Source organism: Triturus cristatus, chromosome 2_2, assembly GCF_964204655.1.
Source record: "Triturus cristatus chromosome 2_2, aTriCri1.1, whole genome shotgun sequence".
Classification (NCBI taxonomy): domain Eukaryota; kingdom Metazoa; phylum Chordata; class Amphibia; order Caudata; family Salamandridae; genus Triturus; species Triturus cristatus.
In genome coordinates, this window is record NC_140582.1 from 386,931,381 (window position 1) to 386,953,170 (window position 21,790).

Here is a 21,790-nt window from a genome sequence, read left to right on the forward strand (position 1 = left end):
CATTTAAAAAACCTTAGAAATTCAGTGAAAAAACCATAGGTTTCACACACGTTATAGTTAGGAATTAGCATTTAAAAAACCTTAGAAATTCAGTGAAAAAACCATAGGTTTCACACATGTTATAGTTAGCTGGACATTTTACTCGTAAAAAACCAATGAAATTGCCCCGTTATAGTTAGTTCAGCTAACTATAACTCGCGCGCCCGCAATGCACTGCTGATGACGTCACATATTACATCACTCATGACATGGTCAGTGACATCACTCATGACATCACTGATGACATCTCAAATGACATCACTGATGACATCACTGATGACATCATCCTTGTGATAGAGAGGCAGACCTCCTCTCACCTTAATATAATCTTTGATACACACATTCAAAAATAGAGACTAAAAATTTCAAAACAATGGACATACCAATACCAGTTACAACAACCTCATTAGTAATTCAAAGATCCACATACACATCCACTCATTCACCAACAGTCCTACACAGTCACTCATACATGTACTCACTCATCATATGTACTCATACACCTATACATCCTGTTACACAATGCCACTCATCCGTAGAGTTACTCACACACATAGTCACTAATGCTAATAAAGAATCAAACATCCATTTACTTGCATATACAGTAATACACACACCACCATACTTACTTCTACGGAAACTTACACATACTTAGTCTTTTAAACAATCACTTATAGAAACACATACTTATTCATACAGGAACTCTTTCAATCTCTCCCTCTCATATATACTCACATATATACACCAATACTCACATATACTAGTTTAAAACATATGTAGTTACTCCTGAAGACACTATTGAGACAGTCATTCACTCACTAACACACCCATACACACACTCATCCACCCATACAGTCCTGCACACATGCTGTCTTCAACACATACAAACAGTGAGTCACTCATTCATGCATCTATGCACTACGTAAAACCCCCCACCGTACCATGCAGACACTCAGACTGATACTCAAAAAAACAACTAATAACCTATATAGACACCCATGTAGCTACTCACCAACCCATGCAGCCACTTATACACAAAGTGAGAGATACACTTAATCAGTCAGTTACACAATCAATTTTTCAAAAACAAATCATCCATTTAGACACTTATATACCCATTTATTCTTCCATCGACCTTGAGATATACATATATAAAACATATTTAATTTTCAGAAAAACCCACATTCACTGGATGATGTCATCAGTGATGTCATTTGAGATGTCATCAGTGATGTCATGAGTGATGTCACTGACCATGTCATGAGTGATGTAATATGTGACGTCATCAGCAGTGCATTGCGGGCGCGCGAGTTATAGTTAGCTGAACTAACTATAACGGGGCAATTTCATTGGTTTTTTACGAGTAAAATGTCCAGCTAACTATAACATGTGTGAAACCTATGGTTTTTTCACTGAATTTCTAAGGTTTTTTAAATGCTAATTCCTAACTATAACGTGTGTGAAACCTATGGTTTTTTCACTGAATATATATATATATATATATATATGAAGGGTTTCTACTTGCCTGTAAAATACTGATGAAACCTTTACCACTCATATGCCTTCACCATTCATGCTTTTACAATGAAATCCGTTATGGCATTCACGTTGAAACAGCCACGGTATAATGACATGTGTTACAACAGAATTTGTGGTTCAGTCATACATCCCTCCAGTATACATTCAATGCACTGATTTTTTGGAAAAGTTAAACAGTTTTGCATTGTGTATGACTGCTTCAAACAGTCATTAAATTTGGTAATAAAACATGGTTTTATTATTCTAGTAGATCACAAGTTGCATCAAAGCCTACCGGTGTTTGCATGGATCTACCTTAATAGCACCCTCTCCATGCAAAGCAGCACAAATCTCTTTTTGCACTGAGAAAAGGGCACCTTTCCAGTGCAAAAAGGGCACCTTTTCAACACAAATATCTTTTGCCCCGAATATTACATACCTTCCACCACTTTGCAAAACATTTCATTGCTTTGTGCTGGCGCAAAACTTCAATAAATATGGGTCTGAGTACGTTACACAATTATTTAGCTGTATAATGATTTTTCCTTTTTCTTAAAATTTGCATTTGTATTCATTACTCCTCCAATTAAAGGATTTGTCTGTTACATTTTGAGTAGATTGTCTTGCATCTGGTTCATGCATTTACATTGTCAATTAATCTGGTATAATATTACAGAATTGTAATAGGGGTAACAGGGGCCCTCTTGAAGGAGCAGTGCTCATGTGTAATTAGACCCATAGCCCCTGTCATGGAAATTTATGCAGCAAGGGGAGTCAGCTCTGCTCTTTATGGAGCAGAGCTGTGGGGCTCATGCAATATTAGCGAGCTATCAAGAGCCGAGAGGAAATTTTGTAGGGCCATCATGTCACTTCCCCCAGGTACCCCCACGACCCCACTGATGCTCGATCTAGGATGTCGTCCTATTGGTGATTTGGCGAAATTTCGCCCTTTACTGCTATGGGCTCGGTTGTGGCGAGTCCCGGAATTAGCCAAATATGCCAAAGGCCTCTCCGAAGTTATGTAACTCGCTGGATGGCATAGGATAAAATGGCTGAGTGACATGAAAATCCTCTTGTGTAATCTGGGGCTAAGCGCAGCATGGGAAAATAGGTCTTCCCTCCGAAAGCTTCGCTTAAGTCTCTATATTGGAATTGGATTGCGACCCAACGAAACACGAACTGTACTTTGGGCAGACTTACGGAGGTCTTTCTGGAATTCAAGGACCAGCCGATCCGGGAACTATATCTCGACATCATTGAGAGACCTTTTGATAGATCCCTTTACTTCAAATTCAGGACTGGGACTCTTCCACTTTATGCTTTTACTTCCCGGTGGAAACCCCCTGCCCAGACCACTGAATCTTGCCCCTTTTGTATATCTAGACATGAGTCTGTGGCCCATTTTCTATTTGAATGCCAGCAGTTTGTGTACCCAAGAAGAAGATGGCTCAAGCAATTGTGCCGTTCCTTAGGAACTAGACACCACATTGAGGCGTTACGCATTTTAATGTCTGACTCCCGTCCTCTGTATGCCTGCGCCCTCTCAAAATTTCTATCTTGGGTATGGTGCATCAGAAGCAAAAGGCTTAAAGAAATTGTTTAATTCGTTCTTAACATTTATTTATGATGTGCTTCTCTTTTTTATTGTAAAACTTGGATTTTTAGCTAAATGAATTCAAAATCTTTTTAACTGTAAAGCTTTTATGATATGTTTTTATCGAAATAAAGCCATTGATTGATTGATTGTAATATCTGAAATATTTTATCCTTACTTGTTGACTGAAAATAAAAAAATAATATTAGTAGAAGTCAATCCCAATGACAATATGGTTCTTTATTTTCAATTTCCATTTGGATTGGCTTTTAAATGTTAATTTATTTGGGACTTGAGGAATCTGACAATGCACTAATTTTAAGACAACACTATAGCCCATGACTTCTTTCTTCAAGGCAAAAGTGTTGCATTCGTACTCTAGTATCCGATAGCAAAAAACTAGGCTTGGTTGCTTCCAGGAAAGCACCTTCTCTTCTCTCTGAGATTTTCACTCTGGCTTTAGACTTAGGCTGGCCAATGAATCTGGTGAAGCTTATGGGTTACTTGCAGCCAGAGTGAGCTGAAGTTTTTACTCTTGTTAAATTTATTTTATCCTATTCCTTCCCATATCAGTCTCGCCCTTCTTGAGCTTCATATGTTGATTAATTAGACACAAGTCAAAAATATTGAATGCATCATAATTTTTGCAACATGCTCATCCCTTGCTTAAAACATATTCACAGTATTTAATCTGAGTTGGTCTTTGTTAGAGTCGGGGATCTCTGGTTGGCGCAAGGTTGCCCTTGTGTCAAGCAGGAACCCTCTCCTCCACGTCAGGGCGCAGGATAACCCCTCGCGAATGACCCTTGCTCACCCTCTAGGTGCGTGGCGTGAGCAGCCAAGGCGATTCCTCAGGCGTTGTTGGTTAAGCACTTACAATCATACACACAGTAAATACATCAATCCCCCCAGAAACGGACACCAGACTTGGATATATATAAAAATACGAGTCTTTATGTAAAAATAAGGTATATATATCTCAACAGACTTATCACAAGACCAATAACGTTTTCGCTAGGCCACCAGGTTGTAAAGCAGGCAAATGTTCTTGGTTCGTAGTTTCAAATGGATAGTTCGTAGTCTCTTTACTTGTAGTTCCAGTACTCACAGAGATCGGTTCCTGCGAACGGGGAAATAAGGCGTTGCGGGCCCCGAGCCCGATACTGGAACTTCTTTCGTGATGTGGAGAGTCGGCACAGGTCGGGGCGACTCTCAGCTTGGGAAGTGTTCTTGGGTCCTCAATCAGCAGGTGTGGGCACGTAGGCAGGCGCAGCCAGCGACCCTTTAGCACGGCGGTGCAGGAGGGTCTCCACAGCGGGGGCGGCGCGGCCTGAGATGTCCGGGGATAGCGAAGCGGGGTCACAGGGCACGGTCAGTGCAGCTGGGTGACCCGGCGTGGATCACAGTCGTCGGACGGCTTCCGGCAGGAGGGGTGATAGCGCGTTCAGCGCACTCCAATGGCAGGCGGTGACAGGGGTGCAGGCGGCCTGGCCCGGGGACAGAGAGCGGCTCCGGACGGAGCGGGGCTCTCACGGGATTGCGGCAGGCGAGCTCCTGAGTGTCACGGCCCTAGGAGGGGCGATGAGGGGCGCAGTCTCTTTTCCAGCGGGATGCCCACACGGCTCGAATTGGAGGATGAGCAAGAAGCACAGAGAACCCACTGTTCCTGGGGTTCAGTTCAGGGGGCAAGCTCAGATCAAGCCCTTGGAGAATGTTCAAGCACAAAGTAGCAAAGTCTTTTCAGTAAGTCTCTTCCTCTCCTTTCTCAGCAAGGCAAGCAGCAGGCCAGCTCCTCCAGCGTCTTCTTCTCCTTCTAGTCGGGCAGAGGTTCTTTGTGGTAAACAGGATTCTGATTTCTTAGGAGCCAGGCTCCTACTTTTATACCATGATTCTTTTGTTCTTTAGCGCCAGGGGGCCTAGGCCTGGCTCAGTCCAGTTCTGGAGCACTTTGTTATTGTGACTCTGCTCTTTCCTTTCAGCAGCAGGGCAGAGACATCAGCCGCCCCACAGGGGGTGGCGCCGGCTTTGTGGTGGCAGAGCACAGGTCTATTCAAGAGTCAAGGTGTACTCCTCCCACCCATCCAGGTGTAATCTCTCTACCCACCACCTGGCAGCCAACCTGTCTCTGGGGATTCCCCAACCCTGCTCCTTACTGTTGCTGGGCAGAACGCACACACACAGCAGAGGCGGACTGAGATGGTCAGGTCAGTAAATACTAACTTTCTAAAAGTAGTATTTACAAACCCAGGATATTAAAATAAACTTGACTACAAGAAGTATTTTATTATTCTGAGTTCAGGCATACCAAACTTGACACTCTACCATGCTCTCTGAGTCCACTGGGGTCACAGCGTTGGCGTGATCCCAGCAGCCCATTCTGGCCTATGGAGAGCAGGTAGCCTTCAATAGTGAAGAACGGAAAGGGCTGTAATTCACTACTAAGACATGCCACACACACCAGGGCATGTCTTACCTTATGCCTACAATGCACCCTGCCCTTGGGCCTACCAGAGGGGTGGCTAATATGTAGGTAAGGGAAGGTTTAGGGACTGGCAAGTGGGGGCACTTGCGCAGTCAGCGCGACGGTCCGGGACCGCGCACAGGGTCTGCGGTGGCAGACCCTAGACACATTTTACACGGCCGCTTCTGTGGGTGGCGCAACCAGCGCTGCAAGCCCACCAGCAGCATTGGCATTCACAAGCCCTGGCACCCTTGGTGCACTTTACTGGGGACTGACAGTGAATCCAATAAACCAATCATGGACATCAATTACAGGTACATTTTACTTTGGGAGCACTTGCACTGCGGCACGGATTAGCCGTGGCGCAGTGCCCTGAGCGGACAACACCAGCAAAACAATCGAGGCACACCATCAAAAAGTGGAAGGGAAACTCACGCCAAGGTGCCAGGTCTAACACGTGTCCCCTCCAGCTGAAATGTGGGGAGAACTACCCTTGCCCAGGGGGTTCCTCGTCACTAAGGCGGAAATACCTGGACAGACCGTCAGCGTTGGCGTGATCTGTACCAGGACGGTGTTCCACCGTAAAGTCCATACCCTGTAGGGAGATGGACCACCTCAACAGCTTCGGGTTTTCACCCCTCATTTGCATCAACCATCTGAGGGGCCTGTGGTCCGTCTGAACCCGGAAGTGAGACCCAAACAAGTAGGGTCTTAGCTTCTTCAGCGCCCAGACCACAGCAAATGCTTCTCGCTCAATTGCACTCCACCTACTTTCCCGTGGAAGTAACCTCCTACTGATGAAGGCTACGGGTTGGTCCCAGCCCTCCTCAGTCATCTGTGAGAGAACAGCCCCTACACCATGCTCTGAAGCGTCTGTCTGGACTAGGAATTCCCTGGAGAAGTCAGGGGCCAAGAGCACGGACGCCGTGCACATGGCAGTCTTCAGGGTGTCGAAAGCTTTCTGACAGGTGTCAGTCCAAATCACGTTCCTGGGCTGCTTCTTCGAAGTCAGCTCTGTCAAGGGGGCAACGATCGTTCCATAGCCCTTGACAAACCTCCTGTAGTACCCAGTGAGCCCCAGGAAGGCCCTCACTGCGGTCTGCGTCTTGGGGGGTTCCCAAGCCAGGATGGTCTCAATTTTGGGTTGCAAGGGTGCCACCTTGCCACTCCCCACTTGGTGTCCCAAGTACACCACGGAACCCTGCCCGATCTGGCACTTGCTTGCCTTGATCGTGAGGCCTGCTCGGCGCAGCGCCATCAACACTTCCCAGAGGTGGCGCAGGTGTTCAGGCCAGGTGGCACTGAACACTGCGATGTCATCCAGGTAGGCGGCACTGAACGCATCCAGCCCAACCAGTACCTGGTTGACCAACCTCTGAAAGGTGGCAGGGGCATTCTTCATCCCAAATGGCATGACTCGGAACTGGAAGTGCCCATCTGGGGTAGAGAATGCTGACCTCTCTTTGGCCCCATCGGTCAAGGCGATCTGCCAGTACCCAGACGTTAAATCAAATGTACTGAGGAACCGGGCAGCCCCCAGCCGATCAATGAGCTCATCAGCTCTGGGGATGGGGTGCGCGTCAGTCTTCGTGACTGAATTGAGTCCTCTGTAGTCCACACAGAACCGGAGTTCAGGTGTGGCTCCCGGCGCAGCAGCCTTTGGGACCAAGACCACGGGGCTGGACCAAGGACTGCTGGAGGACTCAACCACCCCTAGCGCAAGCATTTTGGAGACCTCCTCCTTGATGCAAGCTCTGACCCTGTCAGTTACCCTGTAAGCCTTGTGCTTCACAGGTAAGCTGTCTCCTGTGTCCACATCATGGACGCACCAATCTGTGACACCAGGAACCAGGGAGAATCGGTCGGAAAATTGTCCCAGCAAGTGGCGGCAGTCTTCCTGTTGTTCGGGCGTCAGGGTGGGTGAGAGGTTAACTCCATCCACTGACCCATCTTTCTCAGAGGCCACTAAGAGGTCAGGAAGAGGCTCGGTCTCCTCTTCCATTCCATCATCAGTGGCCAGCAGCATGCCCACTTCGGTCCTCTCTAAGTGGGGCTTAAGGCGGTTAACATGTAGGACCCTCAAAGGGTTCCTGGGAGTCTGCATGTCCACCAAGTAGGTGATAGGACTTTTGCGCTCCACAACCTCAAATGGACCTGTCCACTTATCCTGAAGTGCACAAGGCTCCACCGGGGCCAAGACCCACACCTTTTGTCCAGGTTGAAGCTCTACCAGAGTGGCATTCCGGTCGTACCACCGCTTCATCTCCTCCTGGCTGGCTTCCAGATTTGCCTCAGCAAGTTGCCTGAAACGCCGAGTCTGGTTTCGGAAGGCCAGCATGTAACTATATAAATTCTGGGGAGGTTTCCTGGGAGATTGCTCCCAGCCTTCCTTCACCAAACTCAGAGGTCCTCTTACCGGGTGACCATACAGAAGCTCAAAGGGGCTGAACCCTAGAGACTTCTGTGGCACCTCTCGGTAAGCGAAGAGCAGGCATGGCAAGAGGACGTCCCACTTACGCCTCATTGGACCGTCCAGGCCCATGATCATGCCTTTGAGGGTTCGGTTGAATCTCTCAACCAACCCATTTCCTTGGGGGTGGTAAGGAGTGGTGAACTTGTAAGTTACCCCACACTCCTTCCACAGGGATTTCATATATGTGGATATGAAATTGGTCCCCCTGTCGCTCACCACCTCTAGAGGGAATCCCACTCGGGAGAAAATCCCCATCAGTGCCCGTCCCACCACGGGGGCCGTCACTGTCCTCAGAGGGATGGCTTCAGTGTACCGGGTGGCATGGTCCACCAAGACCAGGATGAACCTGTTGCCCAGGGCTGTCTTGGGGTCCAGAGGCCCCACAATATCAATACCCACTCGTTGGAATGGCGTACCGACCACAGGGAAAGGTTGCAGAGTAGCCTTATGCTTCCCTCCGCTCTTAACACTTGCCTGGCAAGTCTGACAGGTTCGGCAGTAGGAATCTGAATTCTTGTGCATTTGGGGCCAGTAAAAGTGGGTGACAAGCCTGTCATAGGTCTTGTCCATCCCCAAATGTCCTGCTAACGGCACATCGTGAGCCAGCCCCAGTAGGAAGGTTCTGAACTTCTGGGGTACCACCAGCACACGGGCTGACCCAGGTTCAGCAGCCTTAGGCTCGGAATACAGGAGGTCACTCTCCCAGTACACGTAGTGTGTTTTGGCCTGAACACCATTGGCCTGGTCTGCAGCCTGCTGCCGCATACCCACGAGAGAAGGGCATTCTTTCTGCTCCCTGCAGAATTCCTCCCTGGAGGGACCTCCTTCTTGCTGCCAATGGGTCAGCTCAGGCAGATCTCCCAGTTCGGCAATCTGTTCCCCGGTAGGCTCCAGAGCATCCCCCTCAGGGTCTACTTCCTCCTGGGCCGTGGGAACTTCGGGGGCCGGTTTCCCGCGCCTCCTGCGCCTTCTCCCTAAGGCCGGTTCCTGGACCTCTCCCTCAGGCTCCAGGACCCTCTCAACACCCCTACTGGCTGCCATGGACCGGGTGGTCACGCACGCCCAGTCGGGTAGACCCACCATCCTCAGATGCGTGGTCTTCTCCACCTTTTCCCAAGGGGAACTCTCCAGGTCGTTCCCTAGCAGACAGTCTACAGGCATGTCAGTTCTCACAGCGACTTGTAGAGTACCAGAGACCTCCCCCCACTCAAAGGGAACTTGAGCCATTGGACAACGACTCTCTACGTTGTCAGCATTGACAACCCTACAGTAGGCATTGGGTACAATTTGCTCTTGAGACACCAGGTGTTGCCTCACCGAGGTCACGCTGGCTCCTGTATCTCTAAGAGCCTCAACCTTCTTTCCATTGATGGTCACCACTTGCCCATATTTCTTAGTGTTCGAGGGCAGGTAGGTTACAGGGACCATCTCACTGTCTCCTAGCGAGACTAGGGTCATCTGCCCGGGACCCCCACCCTCCTGGACGGCTACTTCCTCCCCAAAGTTAACACTAGCTACTTGCCGGGGTGGAGCACCAGTGGGTGCGGTCTTACCAAACAGGCGACACTTAGGATCAGAGGCAATGTGACCCGGATCACCACACTTATAACAATTGAAGGGCCCCTTTGGAACAGGTCTACCTGTCGGGGCCCCGTTCTGCTGCGGGGGTGGGGGAGGCTGAGAACCCTTCTGCTGGTTCCCTTGGGAATTACTTTGGGGGCCTTTTTGGAACCCCTTCTGTTTACCCCTGTCCCCCCACTCTTCTGCTGGGGACCCTGCCCACCTTTGGCGGAGTCTCCCACTTGACCCTTGTGGACCCTGGTGCTGAGCCAGCGGTCCGCCTCCTCAGCAAGCTTCCTCGGGTTGGACAGCTTTCTATCAATCAGGTGCTGGCGTAGCTCAGGAAAACATTGACTGGACAAGTGCTCCCATGCAATTAAATCAAGCAGCCCTTGATAATCATTCACTTTGCTACCCTTCACCCAACCATCCAGCGCTCTGCAGAAAAAGGTCACATACTCCACATACGTACTCTCAGGGATCTTCTTCGTCTCCCTGAACCGCTGTCTATATAGCTCCGGAGTTAACCCATACCTGGTCATTAAAGCTTCCTTCATGTGGGGGTATGAGGTTTGGAGATCTAAGGGTAAATCTAACAGTGTGTCACGCCCTTCAGCAAGGAACCTTCCCCACAACCCCGCTCCCCAGTCTTTCTCAGGGACCCGGTGTGAGGACATGGCCACCTCGTAGGCCCTAAACCACTGCCCTATGTCATCCTTTCTAAAATACTCCTTTACTACATCTTTGGGGATGTACACCTTGGACTCTACCTGCGCTGGTGGAGTGCTGCCACCAGAAGGAGCGGTGTCCAAACTTTTCGCCTTCAGCTCCAACTCCTTCAATCTGATATCATGATCCATTTGGCGTTGTTGTGCCTCCAGGGCCAACTTCTGCTTTTCCATTTCCATCTGTCCTGCCAACTTTGCCATCTCCATTGCATGCGCCCTGTCTGCTGCCCTGTCTGCCAGCTCCTCTGGCGACCGGACCCTGCTGGGCTCCTCAAGGTTGTCGGGTGGAACGATGTCCCCCGCATTCCGTGGGTCTCGTGACTCCTTCCAGGCTCTCAGCGCCTTGGCGTACTGGGTTCTCCTCTTGAATCCAGCATGGGGGACTCGGAATTTTACACTGTAGCCTTTCAATTGCTCTATCGTGTAGCCTTCCAGTCTCTCCCAATCCACCTCATCTATTCCAGAAATCACAGAGAGTGCTCTTCCATCGGAGTGTGAGCCAGGCATGGTTGCAGTAATGGCAGATGTCTCAACAAAGTTCAACAAATGAAAACCTGTGGCTGCGTTATTTGGTCTGCTCTCACTATCTGGTGATTAATAATTCACTGTATGCAAATTATAAGTGCAAATCCGAAATCCCAACCGCTGCCAACAATGTTAGAGTCGGGGATCTCTGGTTGGCGCAAGGTTGCCCTTGTGTCAAGCAGGAACCCTCTCCTCCACGTCAGGGCGCAGGATAACCCCTCGCGAATGACCCTTGCTCACCCTCTAGGTGCGTGGCGTGAGCAGCCAAGGCGATTCCTCAGGCGTTGTTGGTTAAGCACTTACAATCATACACACAGTAAATACATCAATCCCCCCAGAAACGGACACCAGACTTGGATATATATAAAAATACGAGTCTTTATGTAAAAATAAGGTATATATATCTCAACAGACTTATCACAAGACCAATAACGTTTTCGCTAGGCCACCAGGTTGTAAAGCAGGCAAATGTTCTTGGTTCGTAGTTTCAAATGGATAGTTCGTAGTCTCTTTACTTGTAGTTCCAGTACTCACAGAGATCGGTTCCTGCGAACGGGGAAATAAGGCGTTGCGGGCCCCGAGCCCGATACTGGAACTTCTTTCGTGATGTGGAGAGTCGGCACAGGTCGGGGCGACTCTCAGCTTGGGAAGTGTTCTTGGGTCCTCAATCAGCAGGTGTGGGCACGTAGGCAGGCGCGGCCAGCGACCCTTTAGCACGGCGGTGCAGGAGGGTCTCCACAGCGGGGGCGGCGCGGCCTGAGATGTCCGGGGATAGCGAAGCGGGGTCACAGGGCATGGTCAGTGCAGCTGGGTGACCCGGCGTGGATCACAGTCGTCGGACGGCTTCCGGCAGGAGGGGTGATAGCGCGTTCAGCGCACTCCAATGGCAGGCGGTGACAGGGGTGCAGGCGGCCTGGCCCGGGGACAGAGAGCGGCTCCGGACGGAGCGGGGCTCTCACGGGATTGCGGCAGGCGAGCTCCTGAGTGTCACGGCCCTAGGAGGGGCGATGAGGGGCGCAGTCTCTTTTCCAGCGGGATGCCCACACGGCTCGAATTGGAGGATGAGCAAGAAGCACAGAGAACCCACTGTTCCTGGGGTTCAGTTCAGGGGGCAAGCTCAGATCAAGCCCTTGGAGAATGTTCAAGCACAAAGTAGCAAAGTCTTTTCAGTAAGTCTCTTCCTCTCCTTTCTCAGCAAGGCAAGCAGCAGGCCAGCTCCTCCAGCGTCTTCTTCTCCTTCTAGTCGGGCAGAGGTTCTTTGTGGTAAACAGGATTCTGATTTCTTAGGAGCCAGGCTCCTACTTTTATACCATGATTCTTTTGTTCTTTAGCGCCAGGGGGCCTAGGCCTGGCTCAGTCCAGTTCTGGAGCACTTTGTTATTGTGACTCTGCTCTTTCCTTTCAGCAGCAGGGCAGAGACATCAGCCGCCCCACAGGGGGTGGCGCCGGCTTTGTGGTGGCAGAGCACAGGTCTATTCAAGAGTCAAGGTGTACTCCTCCCACCCATCCAGGTGTAATCTCTCTACCCACCACCTGGCAGCCAACCTGTCTCTGGGGATTCCCCAACCCTGCTCCTTACTGTTGCTGGGCAGAACGCACACACACAGCAGAGGCGGACTGAGATGGTCAGGTCAGTAAATACTAACTTTCTAAAAGTAGTATTTACAAACCCAGGATATTAAAATAAACTTGACTACAAGAAGTATTTTATTATTCTGAGTTCAGGCATACCAAACTTGACACTCTACCATGCTCTCTGAGTCCACTGGGGTCACAGCGTTGGCGTGATCCCAGCAGCCCATTCTGGCCTATGGAGAGCAGGTAGCCTTCAATAGTGAAGAACGGAAAGGGCTGTAATTCACTACTAAGACATGCCACACACACCAGGGCATGTCTTACCTTATGCCTACAATGCACCCTGCCCTTGGGCCTACCAGAGGGGTGGCTAATATGTAGGTAAGGGAAGGTTTAGGGACTGGCAAGTGGGGGCACTTGCGCAGTCAGCGCGACGGTCCGGGACCGCGCACAGGGTCTGCGGTGGCAGACCCTAGACACATTTTACACGGCCGCTTCTGTGGGTGGCGCAACCAGCGCTGCAAGCCCACCAGCAGCATTGGCATTCACAAGCCCTGGCACCCTTGGTGCACTTTACTGGGGACTGACAGTGAATCCAATAAACCAATCATGGACATCAATCACAGGTACATTTTACTTTGGGAGCACTTGCACTGCGGCACGGATTAGCCGTGGCGCAGTGCCCTGAGCGGACAACACCAGCAAAACAATCGAGGCACACCATCAAAAAGTGGAAGGGAAACTCACGCCAAGGTGCCAGGTCTAACAGTCTTTCTGTTTTAAATAATTGTTGCTGAGTTGTGAACAAGGTTTCATGAAAACTGAAAGCTCTTTTGTTATTATTATTTAAAGAGCATGATTTTACAGAATGAAAATAATTAACAGAGCATCTGCCTACTTTCTGATAATTGTTTATTCTGAAAGATTAGACAATGTACAGACAATTTTACATAAGCTAAGGACAAAGAGAGAAAGTTTATAGAGAAACTTTGTACCAGAAGACTACGATGAGACAGGCCATATCACCTACTTCTACTGGAGGCTAATTTGAGGCACACTCAGCCTCTGCTTTCTGAGCTTATCAGCCTTCCTGTTCAGATGAAAATAGAAGACAACACTGTTCACTGTTCAAAACAGTTATGAAGGTGTGAACTATTGTTGAAACTAAAATTAGGCTTTTCTTTTGGGGCTGAGTTTAGCTTAGCAAGCTATTAAATGAGGCTGAGATTGATATGAAATCACACATTCAATTTGTTGGAATGTTGTCTGCTCTTCACACTTTTTGTAAACATTACAACTACTACTTTGTATATTATTATTATGGTCATTTCCCATATTGTATGCACTGGGATAAAGTTTTAATTTTAAAATAATTAATATTTAAAATATATTTATTGTTTCACAGTGTTCTGGAATGTGCCTTCCTTTGTTTCTTTTTTAGGCAAGGGAAGATTTAATGATTTGCTTAAAATCAAAGGCTAGTGACCTGACGCCATGACTCAAACTTGATTCCCCAGATCCAAAGTTGGCAACTCTGGCCATAATGCCACATGCAAATGAACGTGCCTTTCCATCCACTAATCATCCCTTTTTCAAAGAGTGATTGTTAACTAAAATGCATCTCATTCATATACTTCTGATAGGGATGTGGGGTGGTTGAAGTACAACTGGCCTTTTGTCTTGGTCTGCCACACTGACAAAGTTCCTAAGTGCCATGGAGGTCCAGAGGGTGTACTTCCAATGACATTTTCTGCTGGATCCAGAAAACATATAACTCTGTCCTGCCAACCACCAGTGAGAATCTTGCAAAGTCTTCAGTTACCATTAGGATTGTTTGGCTACTCCACAGAGACAAGTTAAAGATGCACACATTCTCAAGACTTGTACCATACTTCCTACAGTTCAGCATTTTATGTGTGTAGTTCATGGGATAAACAAACTCCTCAGGTTTTCTACATGAATGGAGAGGAAGGTATCCTTACTTAAATAGTTGCCACATAGTACCAATATGGAAAATTCTGTTCCCAGCCCACAACGCTGCAATGGCTAAAAGAGAACACCTTCCCCGTAGTCTTACTTGCTTTGAGTATGTTTGATAGTGCTGAACCTGGATATGCAAGGATGGTATGGTTCAAAGTGTCGTTCTTGCAGTATGTATTGTATTTTTTGTTTAGTCTGTGTTAAACAAATGCTACATTTCAAATATTGATGTACTGATGAGGAAAATATTGTAGTCAATGGAGTTATGAAAAGAATACATGTCTTGATGATACTAAGTAGAATACAAATGAGAAAATACTTTAAATTAAAGAAATAGTTTCCATATAATGTATATATATAGTGTAGTATTTTCATGGTCAGAACACACGGTACTATTCAGACATAACAGAAGAAATACAAGTCAAGTTGGATTTCTCCTTTGTTTAAACAAAACACCGTAAAGTGAGCAACATTTCCACAAGACCAAGATAACCAACACTGGGGGATATTCACAACAAACGGCAATAATTATCGCTAAGCTCGGTTAGCATGACTTTTTTTTATCGCTGTGTAACGCCAGACATTATCGCCTTGTTAGCGGCGTATTCACAACACCCCACTAGTAGGCGATAGTTTCCTGTACCGGGTCAAAAAGTCAAGCAATAAGATTAGCGTTACGGCGATAAATATTCTCACGCTGACATGAAAAAAGTGGCGATGGTCCAATTAGCGATCTCTAGGCTTGTATTTCCCAAGGTAGGCGGGAAAAATCACCATAAAACGCCCGCTAAGCAGCCCAAACACCAAAACAACAACAAAAAGCAGGACGTTTTGAGAGAAGCCATGGAGGAAGCTGGACCAAGCACAGAGGCCAACAACAGCCCCACAAACTCTCAGGAGGATCAGCCAGAGAAACAGGGGAAGTCCAAGGAGAAGAGGAAGAGGAAGATGCGGTTCAGTCAGCAGGAAAACCAGGTCCTGATTGCGGAGGTGACTGAACACCAACAACAACTTTTTGTCACCTCCATTGTGTCATTGGAAACCAAAAATGCAATATGGCAGTCCATCATGTCCAAGGTGAATGCTGTCGGAGAGGTGAGGAGGACAGTGGACGATTGCAAGAAGCACTGGCATGATGTCAAGTGCAAAACCAAGTTGAAACTTGCAGCCAACCTAAAAGCAGCAGTGCAGACTGGAGGTGGGAGTCGAGCACCACAAGAGGAGCTGGATCCGTTGGAGGAACAGGTGTCTGCTGTCATCAGCGAGGAGACAGTGGTTGGAATTCCGGGACAGTATACTGCTGAACAGGAGCAGTCACAAGAGCAACAGGGTGAGTACCAACCAGGGACTGGGGGGACAGGGGATATCGGCCCAATGGCACCCATGCACAATTAAAATATATTGCAGTGTACACCCACAATGAATGCAGAACTTGTCACAGATCCCCTAGGCCAAGTTGACACATAACACCCTACTCAACCAATAAATTGCAAGACACATTGGTGGGCTGACAGACCTGGAACTGTGCTCTGAAAAGTCAAACAAGTATCATTTCACACCACACAATAAGGCCTACATGAAAGAGCAAATGCACACATTGATTGGATATGCGGCAGGTTGTCAAAAAGGCCCTCTCACCTCAACACCATGCATATCCATATGCCTGTATGTTGGAGTTATGTACAAGATTGTGCATGTGCATCAAGGTGTGACACAACTGCACATACACAATCTTGTCCACAACCCATACACACATGCACAATGCTGCATGTCTGCTGATATTGGTGGTGGCATGCCAATTCATGCACATGATCAGTCACACATATACTGCGTCCTCATGTTTAGTATCAGAGAGATGTGGCCCTGTGCAGACAATATGTATATGTGTGCTGATGAGGCAAGGGGGGCATGTAGACATCCAGGGGCCATGTAGACATATCCCCAGTAAATGTGTCTGCCAGCTTATCCATGAGATGCAGTCCTGTGTACACAGTGACAGCTCGCAGTGGGAGTGCTGCGGGCGGTGGTGCAGGGCAGTGGTACGGGGCGGGGGAGGGTCCGGATGGGGGTAATGGAGTTGGACACATGACGGACTTGAATTCGGTAAGTCCATAAATAAATCTAACTAATTACCTTGCGCTTGCTGCAATGCCAACGTGGCGATGCAGCAAGTGCAAGGTAACCAGTTAAAATAATGTATTCACTAACCTATCTCCAGCCCTCATTTGTCCAAATCCACTACTCCCCATCCTGTCACTCCCCCGACCTGCACCACTGCACCACATCAACGCCTCACAGCACTCCTACGGTGAGCCGTCACTGTGTGTACACCATGTGAGAAACCATCTATTGACCCTGCATACCAGAAACACATGCAATGTCACGATAAAGTGATCACGCAGCCTACTGGCTCTAAGGTGCCTATACCACAATGCACACAAACAGCAGACTACACACAAACCATGATGTAATACAATGAGCAGGCGGCAATGCCTACAATACAACAGTGCAAGGACAATACCTATCAGGAATGTGTCAATAAAATATGTACTGCATTACTTGTCTGTGTGCCAGACTCACAGAATACAATTTCCCTGTAAATAAGTATGACAACCAAAGTATGATAACAAGCAGGGATTGCAAAGTTGTAACTTATAATGACAACTAGACAAATGGCACACTCACCTCTTAGGTAGATTTGCACACCTACACTCTCAAGTGTACACATATGCCATACAGAAACACCATTCAACATTAGTCCTGGGGTGAGTTGCACACCACAGCATTATGTGCATGTAAACCTATCTGTTTGTTAAGTCAACTGTGTCAGTGAACAAATATGAAGTCATGGTTGTTATCACTCACACGCAAAGCCATGCATTGAACAATCTGAGCCAGGACAGCATGTATCATCCATGTGAACATCTGCCTGGCACATACACAAGCACACATCACCCTGTCATTTGCAACTGTTGGCAGGCTGGTGGTTACAATGTCTGAGCACCACAAATATGCAATAGGAAATCCACATCCACAAATCCAGGCCCGCTTACACACTGCACGTGGTGTCACCGTTGACGGTAATTTGTGTTGACACGGTCTGTCCATCCAGCAACAATAATAGAAACTCATGCAGCACCATACTCACAATGGGTAAGCCAACAGGAGTGCACAATAGACAAAGCGTCCTGGATGCACATGTGTACAGCATAGTGCAACACACATTTAAACAGCAAGTAGGCCTTAGTAGCTAATGCGCATAAAGGGGGCCCTCCACACCCATAACTAATCTTGCTACTAACACATGCACAGGTGTACTACCCAGCAAAGGTGCGGGTCTGTGAGCTACACTCTAAAGGCAAGTGACAGTGCATGACGTATAGCATGCCTGCCCCCCAAACGTCTCCACATGGTGCAGGCCACGTCACTGAGGTAGCTGAGTGTGGACCACATCCTCAAAGGAGCAGGTCATACTCTGACACATCCTCGTGTACATACAACCCCTGATGTAAACAAGATATATGCTGATAATAAATGCACAAGTGTCCCAACTCTGTCAAAGACACATATATGCCCCAGGTTGCTACATCTCAGCATTGTAAATATACAGAAGTGAAGGCTCACTGCCTGAAAGGGATAAGGGGTATTAAAAATAAAGATGAATGTGCGAGTATCCCACAATGTAGCGCACACACATCTAAATTGGATCTCGTCAACATTGACTACAATGTGGGACACATTGCATCACTTCTACTACTGAACAGAGGACACAATTGGTGCTGCTTTTGTGTGTAAACTCGCCAAACACATTGGTCATAGCTGTAAAATGTTAAATAACAATGTACATGTACAAGCTCTAATCTGTGACGTAGTAGAAAAAGTCTAGAAGCCGCAAAAAATAGGCATCACCTCCCAAACAGTCACAATGTACATTGTCATGCAGTCTGCTTGTAAACACATCCAATGCATGATCACACATAAAACACACAGTTAAAATGCATCACCCCTCTACATTGCAGAGGGAGATACAGCACCTCCTGAACACCGGCCTGTCTCACTCTTCACTGATGAAGAGGAGGAATTCGCCACCATCAACACGGACACCCTCCAACAGCTGCTAGACTCCATCAGCACCCCATATCCAGGATCAGGGCGACCCAGCTGCATCGTGCAAACCCCACCCCCTGCACAAACCACACAGCAGCAAGCACCTACCATGTCTCCCAGGACCTCCAGGACCCACACCTGGCATTCCAACGCCGTGTGTTAGAGGTTAAGCAGGAGATGGCTCATCAGGTACAGGTGGGGTTTGACAGCCTGGCAGCCAAACTTGATTCCGTAAGTGGGTGTCCGAGTTCCATACAGGACTACCTCAAAAACATCACGGACACCCACAGTCCACTCAATGCTCTCCAACACTTTATGGCTGACATCGCTGGAGTCCTAAATCAGAGACAGGAACACCTGTCTAGTCAGAGTGGCTCCAGCGATGGCAGCCAGGAGTTGGCCCGCATGTGAAGGACAATGGAGAACATGGAGCGGATGCAGGCGGAACAAATGGCTACCATGGCGAGATGTAGCTAGCATTTTTCATGCCCTGCAGCTCATCATCACTACATTGCTGCAGCAAGGTCTGGTGCAGATGAATGCTGCTGCTGCTGCTTCTACATCCACATCTCCGCCCCCTGATGTGTTAGTGCCTCACAGTGCTGCAGCCAATATCCCACCACCCACATGTGAGGCACATGACACATCAGAGGACGAATATGTGGATGATTCTGCCTTTTTGCAAAGAAGGAAGCGGTAGAATTCATCCATGCCCAATGGCCAGTTTCAACTTGGTTCTGGGCTGAGCATCATGCCCCGTAATATCACCTTCCACTGTCCCCCGAAACACTCTGTGACACTCACCTTGTACCTCAACATGGACTGCCATATTATTTTCTGGTTACCAATGACACAGCAATCAGCCTGCTGACTGAACTATTCCTCATCCTTTGGACTTCTCAAACTTAAAGGACTCTGTCTGGCCCTCGACTGGGCATGTAATGTGGGGATTGCATGGCCAAGTGCTTGTCCAGTCTCCAATCATGTAGACGGCCATCTGAATAAATATTTCGAAGTCACACAAATCCAGTATAGCAGTCTGTCAAAATGTAGGAGCAGCAAATCCAACTGAAAATACACCCAGGGAAATGACACAAAAGTAAATTTTTCACTGTGATCCAGATGGGCAGTGAGATGAACGGGTATGTGTGAACTAGCTGTGCCCCCATTGCTCCAATACAACAATCTATCAAGATCCCAACTTAGGTCAACATCCATGAAGGCAATAGGAATGTGTGTAATTAATTCAAAGTCTGTTGCAGGATGCAAGTAGTGTCCCCGTTACTATTGCAAATAGAATATCTATTGGCATATCTGCTCACACTTTACAGGGTGGACGAAGCCTGTTGTGATGGTGCACATTGCATGTCACATCCTAAGATGATGCCCACCATATACATATTGATGAAGATACCTAAGGGCAAATGTCTACCACCCACTAATTGAACCACAATATCTGCCTCAGTGAAGTAAAGTTAGCTATAGGGACTTACACCAAAATGTAAGGCATCAGTTAGACCTTTCCTGTGGACGAACAATGCTTACTGACTTTTGAACACTCACTTGCCGTGAGCACTGTGAACGGATAGGGCAATGTAACAATGGATGTGTGTTGTACTGCACTGAGCATACAGTCAGAAGAAGAGTACATTTTCAAAGGTGGCATCACTATGAGCTAATGCCAAAAGGTAACAGCTGGGAGAAGTGGCCATAACACTGGCACTACAGGAAGCAAGCAATGTAATATTTCCCGTCCTGTGTGCAGCAAAACTGTCTGCACGTACAAAAAATTTAACACTGACCAAATCATGACTTCATAATGTTTGAGATTCCTCAAAGGCATTTATGAGAAGTAAAGTCAGTACATCTAACTGCAGTCCTCCTCGATGCCAGTTGTGAATACTTGAAAACAATGACTCATTACTTACTCTCAGATGACTCATGTACAAGGGTGCCTGTATTGTCGTGAAGTTGTGAAACTTAGCACTATCACAGGGGTAAACAGAAGACTGCAACATATCCTTGTGAATATGGTGCAGCCTTGCGTTTACATAGCGTTCGAGAGGCATGAATTGTGAAAATATTATCGCACTGCAATAATCGCAGAGCTAAAGCATGCCTGAGAAATGCATGTGGAGTAATGTCAAAAATGTTGACAGATGAGCTTGTACACCTTATCCAGAGTCTGACATGGAATGACCCCAAGGAGACAGCTTGACAACACCATTGCAGTGGCCAAACATGGCAATGAGATTCAGAGGGCCTTCTTAGCTAGGTGTTTGGTGAACATGCCATTGATAAGCTTGACGCAAAGGTATGCACTGCCACTTATGTGAAGCTGTTATGCAGCATACCTACTAAACCACAATGCAGACCAGTGTCTGAGCACGCACGGACTGCAAACCCCGGACTACTTATGCATGATTGTGCACACTTGCACTGTCATCCCACTCAAGGATGTACATGCATTTCATGTCTGATAATACTTATTTGCAACACCACTTACATGTCTCCTCTAATATCAGTGTGCTCTGTAATCCACATGCATGTGCTTTTGTGACCGAAATCATAGACCCAATCACCATGTGTATCACCGACTGGGTATGTGCAAAGTTACAACTGGTGGACAAATGCATAGCTCCCCCTTCACTTACATATTTGTACACACTTCTGACTTCCACAATACATCATAACATGTGTTTTTTTAAAGCACACGTTCACACCAAAGAGGTATCTTGGCAATGAATAACAGATGTTTATTGTTACCCAACCCAATGCTTCTTATTTTATCAACCGCAGATGGATGAAAGGCTGATTGGACCCGCCGGGAATTTAACCGGTGACCATGAGGTCGAACATAGGCCCTTGCAGTGGATACTTTTGTCCACTGAGCCACCAGATACAGCACTTTAGTCATGGTACATGTGATACACACCCATACTGCAAACTACAACGTTGGGCATTTGACCCAGACAGTCATCACACAGCACAGTGACAATATATGATGTACAAACTCACCAGTGACGTGTGGGTCCTTGAATCTGGCTATGTCCCCCGTATGATGATCGGTCGTCCAGCTGTGAGACAACAAAAGTAAAATGTGTTGGTATCAGACGTTAAATCACACAGGTCATATTCATCATACAAGTCATCACTATAACATAAAAAGCTACATTACTGTAGGGTTGTACTTCGTGTTAGCTATATGATTGTGTCTACTTTGCAAGCCA

The 21,790-nt window shown here is 47.5% G+C and overlaps 1 long non-coding RNA gene across 1 annotated transcript in view; it reads right to left on the minus strand.

The window, feature by feature from the left end:
• Positions 1-21,790, minus strand: part of LOC146862292 (uncharacterized) — a 249,175-nt gene that overhangs the window by 215,392 nt on the left and 11,993 nt on the right. Inside the window, exon 2 of the long non-coding RNA XR_014978412.1 lies at positions 21,579-21,637. This is a non-coding gene — a long non-coding RNA (uncharacterized LOC146862292). The remainder of the gene's footprint in view (positions 1-21,578; positions 21,638-21,790) is intronic.